Source organism: Equus asinus, chromosome 12 (genome assembly GCF_041296235.1).
Source record: "Equus asinus isolate D_3611 breed Donkey chromosome 12, EquAss-T2T_v2, whole genome shotgun sequence".
Lineage (NCBI taxonomy): Eukaryota > Metazoa > Chordata > Mammalia > Perissodactyla > Equidae > Equus > Equus asinus.
In genome coordinates, this window is record NC_091801.1 from 20,148,853 (window position 1) to 20,161,359 (window position 12,507).

Genomic DNA, 12,507 nt, shown 5'->3' on the forward strand with positions numbered 1-12,507 from the left:
ACATCCGCTGTGCTTGGCTCTGTGCTGTGCTCTTGATAAGCATTCAAACTATTTGCCAAATGATGAAACAACATGAGTGAGTAAGTATACCCAAACTCCTAAAACTACTTCCTGCTTTTAAGATTTAAAGAATAATTTACATCTTAAATCTAAATTGTTGAGGTAATTTTCATTAAACATCTAAAATAACATGAGGTAAGTTAAGTATTAATATGAAAAGTTAGATTTAAAAAGGCAAAAAAATTAGGAAGCAATTTTTAAAAATGACTTTTGTAGTTTCCATGTTCTATCTTATAGAAGTCAAGTGTAATTTATGCCCAATTCCTACTTATTCTCATTGATGAATAACATTTTAACATCCTTCTTTTCATTCTCACCTGTGCACATTATTGGATTATCTGCAAGAGTTATTTTGTTTTTCCACAGCCATCAATTGACTAAAATTTATTGCTACTCAATTTTTTTGAGCACTGTTATGGTCTGAATATTTGTTTCCCTCAAAATTCCTATGTTGAAATATAGTCCCCAGGATGGTGGTATTTGGAGGTGGGGGTCTTTGGGAGGTGATTATGTGATGAGGTTACAGCGCCCTCATGAATGGGATTAGCGACTTTACAAGAAGAGGCCAGAGAGCTTCTTCCCACCATGTGAGGATACAGTGAGAATTCGGCAGTCTGCAACCCAGAAAGGGCCTCTCAGCAGAATCTGACCGTGCTGGTACTGTGATCTCAGACTTTCAGCCTGTGAGAAATAAATTTCTCTTGTTTGTAAGCCACCCAGTGTATGGTATTTTGTCATAGTAGCCCAAACTGACTAAGACAAAAACATACGCCAATAATTACCAAATTGGGTACATGTGCCTCTGAGGATCTGTGAAGGTTTTCCAAGAACTTTGTAGGCAGTGAGAGATTTAAGAAAATCCACCTTCATATTGTCAACTTCTACCTTTGCTAAAACTGATCTGTCTGAGAATAGGCCTGTGGTCAAGGCGTCAATTTGGTTTATCTTTCCCATCTCCCCTTCTCACAACCAAATGTCTCTCATATTACAAAAGAAAGGATTGTTTCACCCATCCCAACCCTTATCAAAAAGTGTCTGAAACCTTCTTTAACCAAGTCACCATAAACTTTTGATAAGGCTTTTGTCTTTTCCGTTCTCACACATTTTCCTGTTCTGGACAAAGCAGGGCATTAGAAATGGGGTATTTTGTCTGTGTTGGCATATTCTGAAATCAATATCTTTGTAGAGTTGGATTAAAAGAGTAGTGACAATTTTCTTTTAAAGACCTATCTTCTTCTTTTATCTCCCTAATTATTGTCAAAGAAATTGTTGATCCTGAGGATGATCCTGAGAAGAAAGCAACAAAAGTGTGTCAGTAGCAATTATTGAAGGGCATTGTAGGATATTTCATCTAGGTGAGAAACTCATAAAAAGGCTGTGTTCAATTTATCTGTCTATCTATCTATTTCAGAATTAAAAGAATTAAGACTTGTAAAAATGCATGATTTCTTTCCCCACCCTATCTTGTTTCCTTTCAGAATAACTTAGTCCAAAAGCCAGTAGTTAGGGCAGAGCAAAACAAGACAAAGAGAGGAAGTAGGAGTGCAAGCCCAGTGCCAAGTGTCTCAGTGGGGTGAAGAGGCACCTGCACTGGGGGCCACATGTGGGGTGTCAGAGCCAAGAGGGATGAGGAGGTTGTGGAATGGGGCAATGGAGGTGCTGTGGATGGGAGGTTGTTTACATATAGGTGGGATTGATCAAATAAATAATATATTGAGGATGACGGGATCCAGGTTTCTCACTGTCAGAGAAGAGAGTTATATATGTATATATTCATACATATCCTACATATTAAAAAATGCATTTCTAATTAAACTTTACTTTTTAGGTTTATCTATCAATTTCTGTAGTTTATTTAAGTTTCTTTGATCAATAATGTGCCAATAATAATTATAATGATAAATTAATCCAGATTAAGGAAAAATAACACTTAGGTCTTCTGGTCACAGAGAATATAAAAAAATTAATTTCAATTTATATACATATTTTTATAGCAGAAAAATATAAAATGTGATCAATAAAAGACCTTCAAGCATAAAAATATATTACATTAGGATAAAATTCTGTGGGAGAAATGGAATGGAAATACGAGCTCAAGGAGAAAATAGAACAATGTAAAATTTCTGATTGTTAAAGAAGAGCTTATTCACGGAATTTTTAAATTGATGATGGTGGGCATAAATTCACGACAGTATTTAAATTTTATCAAATACATTGAAAGGAATATTACAATTTTTATATGAAACGTCAATAATTAAAATATGCCAGAAGTCACATCTTTTGAAACTATTTTAACCTACAATAAAAAAATTTCACGGTCAATTTAAAAATGAACAAAAAGGTAAAATCATTTTCAAAAAATGTTAGGGGCATGAAAACAATCCATAAAGGTAAGTATTTCATCTATGTTTTACAACTAGAAAAATAGAAATTCACAAAAATTAGTGTTCCCGAGTTCACAATAGTAAGCGATGAACTGGAGGGTCTGATGACTCTGATGCTCTAAATTCCTCACTGCAACTTCATTTTCCCAGGCTTTCCTAATGCCACTTCACCTCCTGCCCAGTTCATCTCTCCAACTGTTGGCCTGGCTGATGCACAGAGGCCCCAAGATCACCACAAGTTGCTTGGCTGCAGACTCACAAAGACAACAGCTGTACAGAGGCCACAGCTTCCCATACACCTCTCCACGAGCTCTCCCTTCTTAGTCCACGATGGCAGATGTGCTTGGCTTCAAGATTTCTGCAAGCTCCAACATGTCCACCTGCCGCAGTACTTCAGGAGGCCTGGTTAGTGCTTCTTTCTCTGGTCCCCCAAATTTCCCTTCTGCACCTTCACTTCCCTAGCTCCTCCCACAATTGTGTAAAATTTAACTTCTATTATAAATCCCTTATTCTCATGATATGCATAATAGCTCTGCTTCTTGACTGATGCAATTATTATTACCTAAAGTAATTCCAAAGTAACAGAATCTTAGTATCAGGAATTGGGAATTGATTCTCTGATCTGGCTAGATTTAAAGACAATCATGATCCTGTTGCCAGTGGCAAATGCGGCAATGGTAGTCCAGGACCTACAGTGGAAAAACACTACTTAAAGTATCTCCTACGGCCACTTGGAAAAACTTTGCATGGCCAAGTGGTTGCTGCCATAGAACAATTTAGTGGAAGCAGGAGTAAAATTACCATGGATTGATTTGGTTGTTTCCAAATGTGCTGGAGAACATGGAGGGAAAAAATGAGATTAAGGCTTTAAATTCCTAGCTCAAGATGTTAGTAAGGAACCAAAAATCTTCTAATGGCCCTGAAGGTGACTTTTATCTTCTGTAGTCACAGAACTGAAATTTCTAAAAACTAAATCCAAAATTTAATCCTGTGGATGGCTGAATTGCAATGCAAATTTAATTCATAACTTCTCAGGGTCTCTTAGGGAATTAATTGGAAAAGAGTGAGATCCTGAAATGTGAGAAGAGGGCATATATGCAAATTTCAGTAAGGCTGAGGATGTGGAACACTCAGATTCTGCGGTTTCTTTTGACAACCAAAGAATGATTTCAACCATTCTCTGAGATCAGTCTCCTTTTGTCTGAAGTAATTATAAGAGTTCTCTTACTTTTAAGGCACTGCTGATCCTCCTTAAGACCTGCTCCCATCACCTCTCATTGTTTCTAGCTCTATAAACAGATTCAAATCCCAGATGGCTTCAAGGGTTCAGCTACAAAGTATGACCCATGAGGACACACTATAGACACCATAGGAGGGAGAATCAGGATTATTTTGTTATTATAAATTACTTGCATGACCTGTAAAGCAGTACAGTGTTATTTGGAAGTGGACTTGAATTAGTTGTAAATGTATATTGCAAATTCTAGGGCAACAACTAAGTAGAGTAAACAAAAAAAGAAGTATAACTGGTATCCTAAGAGAGGAAAGTGAAATCATATAAAATGATCAACTAAAACCTCAAAAGACAGAAAAAGAGTAGAGAATAAAATATAAACAAAGAACATGGTCAACAAATAGAAAACAGTGACAAACATAGTAGATATTAATCCATCTACAGAAATAACCACTTTAGACCATTACAATAATGGTCTAAATGCACCAATTAAATACAGAGGTTGTCAGGGTGGATTAGAAAACAAGACTCAACTATTTGTTGTCTACAAGAAACCCACTTAAATATAAAGGCACATATAAATTAAAAGTAAATGAATGGCGAAAGATATATCGTGCTAACACTAATAAAAAGAAAACAGGAATAGCTATAACAATTTCTGAGAGTGGACTTCAGAGCAAGGGAATTTATCAGAGATAAAGAAGGGTATTACATAATGATCAAGGCATCAATTCTCCAAGAAGATAAAATAATCCTTAACATGTATGCACCTAACAATAGAGCATCAAAACAAATGAGGCAAAAACTGATGGAACAGCAGGTAGAATTAGATGAATCCATGATTAGAGTTGGAGACTTCAATATCCCTCTATCAGAAACAGCTACAGCAGCCAGGAAATCAGTAAGAACATAGTTGAACTCAAAAACACTGTCAATCAACTGGATATAGTAGACATCCATAGACTACTTCATTCAACAACAGCAGAATATATATTCTTCCCAAGTTCATATGGAATATTCACCAAGATAGAGCACATTCTGAACCATAAAATACACCTTAACAAATTAAAAAAATATATCTTACAACATCAGCTCTCAGGTCACAATGGAATTAAACTAGAAATCAATAACAGAAAGATGGCTGGAAAATCCCCAAATACTTAGCAATTACACAACGCACTTCTAAATAACTCATGGGTCGAAGAATAAATCTCAAGAGAAATTAAAAAATATTTTGAAGTAAATGAAAATGAAAACAGAGCTATCAAAATTGTGGGATGCAGCAAAAGCTATGTTTAGAGGGAAATTTATAGCATTGAATGCATAAATTAGAAAAGAAAAAAAGATCTAAAATCAATCATCTAAGTTTCCACCTTAGGAAACTAGAAAAACAAGAGCAAATTAAATCCAAAACAAGCAGAAGAAAATACAAAAATAAGAATTAGAGTATAAATCAATGAATCAAAACCAGAAAATCAATAGAGAAAATAATTGCAATTGAAAACTGGTTCTTTGCAGAAATCAATAAAATTTATAAGCCCTCAGCCAGGTTAACTAAACAAAAAAGATAGGATGCAACTTACTAATATCAAAAGGGAAAGAGGGGACATTACTACAGATCTCATGAACATTAAAAGAATAATCAAGGAATACTATGAACAACTCTACTCCCACAAATTTGATAACCTAGACAAAATGGACCAATTCTTTGCAAGACACAATCTGCCAAAATTCATACAAGAAGAAACAGACAATAAGATAAGCATATATCTATTAGAGAAATTGAATCAATAATTAACAACCTTCCAGAACAGGTAACACCAGGTCCTGATGGGTTCACTGGTGAATTCTACCAAACATTTAAGGAAGAGATTACACGAATTCTCTAGAATGTCTTTCAAAATACAAAAGCAGAGGGAATACCTCCTAATTCATTCCATGAGGTCAGCATTACCCTAATACCAAATCCAGAATATTTTAATGCATAGAGATCTCAGTGTTGGGTAAGTGACCACAGTGCCCCTGGAACTAAGATAGATGGGCAACCTACTAAAGTTTTAGTTGATTTTTATAAGCAGAAAAGCTCTAAATCTGGGCAATAAAAGTTTGACTTGACTTATCACAAATTATGGTTCCTCAACCAATTCTTCTATTTGAGCCACTTCACAGATCCAAAACCCACTGAATGATGGATAGGGCAAGTCCTCTAAAGGAAAGATCCTGCTATACTGCCAAAAATTTATATTTTCAATCTTCTTCCTAGCCTTTTTACAAAGGGACCTAAGCCACTGTGCTTGGTGAAAAAGAAATAACTAGACAATTCTAGAAATCAAAGATTAATGGAGTTTTGGCTTAGATGCATCTCACAGTGGGCTTCCTGAATAAATGCACCCAATGGTTATTTCCTCATTTACAGAATGCATAATTAGGATAGACATATTACTCAGCAATTGGCAGAATCCTCACATTGGTTCCTTGACCTGGAGACTGAGGGCTATTATGGTGGGAAAGGTTGAATGGAAATCTCTAGAACTGCCTCTACTTAATACATGAGTAAACCAAAAGCAATGCCACATTTATTGAGGAATATTAGCAGATATTAATGCCTCATCAAGAACATAAAGAATGCAGGAGTGGTAATTCCTACCATATCCTCATTTAATGTACCTCTGTGGGCTGTGCAGAAGACAGGTAAATCTTAAAGAATGACAATAGTGTACTGTGAGCTTAATAAGGTGATGTTTTGAATTGCAGCTGCTGTTCCACATGTGTTTTATTTATTTCAGCACATCCACACACCCCCTGGCACACTGTAGCTATTAATCTGGCAAATGCAGTTTGCTTTCTCCCAGAAGGGCCAGCAATAAATATTCACTGTCCTACCTGTATCAGATCTCCAGTCCTTGTCATAATCACAATCCAGCCAAAAGAAACTTTTATTGTTTCTTCATTCAGAAGATAACACATTGGTCTACTGTGCTGATGTTATCTTGCTGATTGGACCTTGTGAAGAGGAAATTAAACTTCTCTACATATCCTATTAGACACATGTACACCACCTTAATAGAATTTGTATGGGTCTAGTGGCCAGGGATCAAGAAGGACAAGTTGCTGTGTCTGATTCCTCCTACCTCAAGAAAGAGGCACAATACATACCAGGCCTACTTGGATTTTTGAGGAAACATATACCAAATTTGGGTCTGATATTCCAATCTATTTATTAAGTAACCCGGAAGGCTTCCAGTATTGAGCAGGGTCCAGACCAAGATAAGGTTCTGAACAGGTTTGGTTTGTTAATGTAAGTAGCTCTTCTACCATGTTCTTTTGACTCAGAAGATCTGATGGCGTCTGAAGCGTCTGGAAAACAGAGACGCTGTACAGAGCCATTGGAGGTCTCTGAAGGTGAATCATAGAGCAAACATTTAAGATTTCAGAGCAAAACTGCCATTCTCTGCTTATAATTATTCTCCTTTCGAGAAACAACTTTGGCTTGCCTCAGGCTCTTGTGGAAACAAAACACTTGATCCTGGCCATCAAATTACCATGCAAGCTGAGCTGCCCATCATGAACTGGGTCTGACTCACCATAAAGAAATAAAATGAAACCAATATTTATTGAGTACCTACTATGTGCTGATCACCAAGCTAAATATTTTTTTCTACATTTTATCTGTACAATATTCCCATGAGTTGATCAAGTTCAAGAGCCAGACAGTAGAAGCAGATGGATTCTCCTTTATTAATGTGAATATTAGTGATACTTTTTCTACTATATGGGTTTGCCTCACATCAGTTTCCTAATTTTCATTGATTTAACCAATATATAGAGAGAATCTAAATGCCACACACTCTATAATGTTTGAAAATGCTTTATCGACTCAAAAGAATTATGCTGGTTCATTTTCAGACTTTTAATTACAAAATAATTATGTTCTGATTCCTGATGCAGAAATGCAGAGAAAAATAGGCAGGTAAGGATTCAAATATATGCCTGCATTTATGTGTGAGCATTAGAAAGTTCCTTAAAGCATTACATTATGCTTGTCTTGGCATGGGAGTTGTGTGAATGCTAGAGGGCTAAGAATTGTGCTGAGACTGGCACTGAGAATCTACATAAGGAATAGACTTCCAGATTCTTGGTAACTGATAAAAGAGAAGCAAAAAAAAAAAAAGAGAGAGAGAGAGAGAGAGAGAGAAAAGATTTTGAGGTCCTGGAACACCCAAAAGTAGAAGGAGGAAAGTCTAAGAAGGCCGAATTAGTCCTTGCACCTTTCTAGACCAAGAATCTAGCCTCTAAAGGATGGAGGGGCAAATGGAGAAAAGACATAGTGTCTGTAAAGGGGATTCTCTAAGGCAGCTATAAAGGCAGAAGGGACACATGTTGATAGTTGTCCGTCCACATACACTCTGATTGACCAATCATTGTCATTAGAGCATCTTTAAGGGTGAGAGAGAGGGGACACCATTTTTTTCTAATTTCCTAATATCTACTTATATTCCTGAAAACGAAAATAATTAATTTCACTTAAAACTTTTTTTAATGTTGTGGTTGATAATGATGATGATATTTTGAAAATATTACATGCTTATTCTTCAGAAGAATTTTTTCCATAGCTTCTTGACATGGGAGACCCCAGTGGCATGCTCAAATAAAAGATGCAAATTGAATTGCTTTGCATTACAAAGGCAGAAGCTATTTTGTATTTGAAGAGGAAAGGTCTAGAGGGAGAGCAGAACTAGTGAGACTGGACTTTGTTGTTGAGGGAGTGGGGAGGAGGAAATTTCCCATTGTGATGTGGTCCAGTAGGAGGGGGAACATAAAATGTTGAGGATTTTTTGCATGAAATATTATGTGCTGTACAATGTGACTTCTCACAAATTTGCAGCAAAGACTTCAGTGCCAGCTGTGTTTGGGTTTCTTGCAGAAACAAATGAAGGTACAGAGTTCTGCCTTCTGGTTACCAGTTGCTGTAGGGTCAAAACAGATTCCCCCCAGGCAGACATAGACATTACAAAGCCCTTGGCTAATGCTGGATTACATGTGTGTATACCCATCTTAGTTATACTTCAACCCTGGCAAGCAGACAATTAGACTGCTTTTCAGAATCATTACAAATCAATTAATTTCTTCTTTCATTAGTGCAATGTTTGCTCATAAATCAGAATATTCAAAACTTCAGCATATGTATAGTTGCTATTATTAATTGCTTTTATAAATGTCAAAATTTAGCAATCTTGCTTGGTGGAAAAAATGCCAGACTTCAGAGAAGGAAGGAGAAAGGAATGGTTCAGCTATGGGAATATTAATGATCAGAACGCTAGAGGAGGAAATGGAAAAAAGGTTCAGAAAACCTAGAGGAATGAATTTGATGATTTTCCAGTTGAGCCTTGGACAAGAAAGAGGTGGGTGGAGCAGAAGCTGGGAACAGAGTTCACACAATGAGGAGTCAGATAGCAACATGGGATAGAGAGTGAATGGTGTTTTTCTCTAGTCTTTAAAGAAAAGTGTGGGTGTGGAAGGGCCTACTGGGAAGCCAAACTGCAACTAGCCTGATAAAGGAATGGGGCTCTGTGAAGGAAGGGGCACCATGGTAGACTGAGTAAATAAAACATAACTTGTTAGGGTAAAAGACAAATTGTCCCAAACTTTGTCTGCAGCAGAAACTTTTGCCTAATCAAAGACAAGAGTTTAGCATTCCTGAAAAATGCTTAAGTGGTTTTCTGATAAAATTTCACGAGATTTAGACTTGTTTGGGGAAACACCTTCATTGACTGTCACCTATCAGCCAAGATTTTAAGCCATTCTTTTCCTTTTGTCACCAAACTAACAATGGTTAACTCACATTCTCTTTCTATAACACTCCTAATCAGAGTAAATATCTGAGCTGACCACCTAGAGGCTTTCCTTGTTGCAATATTGTAATAAAACTTTGACACATAAATAGTCTAAAGTTTTCTTCTTTAACATTAGAATCATTTGATGAACATGATTGCTTTATCATCTCAGAAGCTGAGAGACTAGTGTTACTCTAATTATGCTAGTGAGAGAGAGAACTTCAAAATGAATGAATGCGAGGATCATCACCACCACATCATGCCATTTGCCTCTGAGAGAGTTCTGTGGCACTAGTGTGGACACTGCCTATTTAGTAAATACTGGGTTGTATTGCTCAGATTCTCTGTCAGGATGAGAGGACCTGTGCTCCCAGCTTCTGTGAATGTCATCAGAGGCTTCAGGAATTGCCTTCAGATAAAGAGAACCTCCTTACTCAAGGTCACCCTCTCCCCTTTCCTAAGTGCAGTCCACAGCCAATGACAGGTTGATACTGGCCTTTAAAGCCTGAACCTTCCCCCACTCTTGGGACAGTTCTGAAGGGCCATCTGAGTTCTAGATATCCTCATGGGCTGAGTCTCTTGTTGAGACTGCATCCCCGCCCAACTTCTCCCTCTGTCTGTTTCCTTCACTTTCCCATTCCTGGTGCTGATCCTGAGAGCCTGTCCTAATAAACTCCTGTGCTGGTCTCTCTCTTTGAGTAGTTTCCCAGGACTTTTCCTATAATAGGCAGAAACAGCAGAGGTGAGAGAGGTGGTGTGGGTAAATTTTATTTAAGACCAGGCTTTTTGTTGCTTCTCCAAGAACCAGCCTGGTCCATTCCAAAAAAAAAAAAAAAATGTTCTGGAGTCTATAAAACTTTCCCTTAGTGAACAGGGGTAGCTCGGGCAGGGTCGGGGGGGGGGGGGTCTTATGTAAAGGAAGGCTCTGAAAGATCCTTGTGCTTTCTGTCCTTAGAAATCTGCACTCAAAGGCTAATCCAGAAATGAAATGTTGGAAAAGCCAGTGAGTCAGAGACAGAGAGAGAGCAAGTCTTGAATCTTGGCATGGGAAGTAGGGTCAGATCGCAAGAATGAACTAAGGTTTAGCACGATATTGTGAATTTATAAGCCAGAGACTACAAAACCCAAGTGTGTATAAGTAATGCCAAGACTATTAAACAAGAAATGACAAAACTCTTGAATCTTTTCCTCCCTCTTGGAGATAATCAGAGCCATCTGTTCCACCATTTTTATAGCTACTTCAAAATAATTATATTCAGGTCTTACCTAAAATTGTACTTTATAAAAAGAAAAAGAATTAACTGGAACAATACTACTGTTGGGTCACTCTGTTCATTCAACAGCGCTTTATTTAATAAGGATTTTTGCCTGCCTTGTTTATATGTGCAAACTGAGTGCTAGGTTGACACTATAAACTGTTTTCTTAGGAGAAAGGAAAACTAAAGAGAAAATAAGTGCAATTATTTAAACTGCAAAGAAAGACAACAAAAGGAAGCATGTGTGATTTAAGATATTTTTAGTCGGGTTAAGGGCTGGCATCTAAGGTGCCTCACTATTTACTATGTGCCAATTAAAAAATAACTTTTGGGCTCACAGCAGTCGCAGGTCTCAGAATATACCATTATCACTATCTCAGCTACAATCAGAACAGCCACCTTAAGAAAACAAAAAGTGGCACATTTTACATTTTAATTGGGCAGAAGTAATAACACTTGGGCTGGGCTGAGTTTGTCTAATAAACTCATTTCTACTTATACCCTATGCCAATGGAGCAGAAGGTGTTCAAATGTGAAAAAAGGGAGAAGCTCCAGGCATTTAGATTGCTGTATATTTGCTCTCACAATTTAATCCTCATAAACCTATAGGGAAGGTAGTCATATCATTTTTCAGATGGAAAAACTGAGACTAATCTCAGAGCTAGACAGGGGCTGAGGTAGGCCATGGTACAAGCAGAGGCCCAATTGTGTTCATGGGGTATCTTGGTGATGGGCAGCTCATGGTAGAAACAGGATCCATAAAAATGGAGGCAAGAATGATTGAAGAGATATAGTAAAGGGTTAGTGAAAGAAAACTCTAAGGATAGCAAGATGGTACAGTGAAAGGAGGGGTGACTTCTCAGTGTAATGTAGGAGCTGAATTATCACAGGGGCCCTGAAACTCTTTGAGTCTCGTTTTTATTTTATGTAAAAGGAAATAATAATACCTGCATCAAAGATTGGTTTTGAAGATTACATGAAAAAAAAGTATGTAAAACATGAAGCAGTACCTAGTGCATAGCAGGACTTCTCCGTCCATGTTCCTTTCTTCTTCCGTCTTCTTCCCTTCCTCTGCTTCACAGTTTTACCCAGAGGTGGTCTTAATTCTAACAGAAGGGAATAGGAAATCAAAGGTAGTTAAGACAAAGCTCATGAGGAAGGGGAGAAAGGCAGCTGCAGTCTTTCTTTTTAGTGGTAGCTATGACTCAAAACCCAATCTATATCTTATGCCAAAAGTTGGTAGAATCCGTCAGGCTTGAGTACTCAAATCTGACTGTAAGACATTCCCCAAACGGGATAAAATGTTGTGTGGAATTCCACTTTGATGTTTCCCACAGTTGTACTTTCAAATGTTTCCCAACAACTGAACCCTATAATTGACCCTTTTCCCAGCACATTATTTGCTTCCCAGGAGCTCACAAGATTGAAGCCATATGGGTGTACGTCCTTAAGTCCCCTCATCATCACTCCACAATCTCATGTAGACTAGCCTCTTTTCTTTCTCCTTTCCAATGTCAACCTTTTGAAAGCCCTCTTAGTCCCAGCTCTTTGAAGGAAGGGCCATCTCATTCACGGTCCAGTGCCATGGACATACTTTGAACTCGTCAAAAGTTATTGACTAAGTAGGTGGACTTGGAGGTCTCAATCTACTGTGTTAGTATTTTCAAAGTCAGGGCAGGAGAATTTGGACACAGATGGAAAAAGGAAGGGGAAATAGTCATTATTCAAGTTCTGGTGAC

The 12,507-nt window shown here is 37.5% G+C and overlaps 1 long non-coding RNA gene across 1 annotated transcript in view; it reads right to left on the minus strand.

Annotated features, from left to right (window-relative positions):
- Window positions 1-12,507, minus strand: part of LOC106834316 (uncharacterized) — a 192,555-nt gene that overhangs the window by 177,106 nt on the left and 2,942 nt on the right. The window contains exon 3 of the long non-coding RNA XR_011493177.1: window positions 11,779-11,874. This is a non-coding gene — a long non-coding RNA (uncharacterized lncRNA). The remainder of the gene's footprint in view (window positions 1-11,778; window positions 11,875-12,507) is intronic.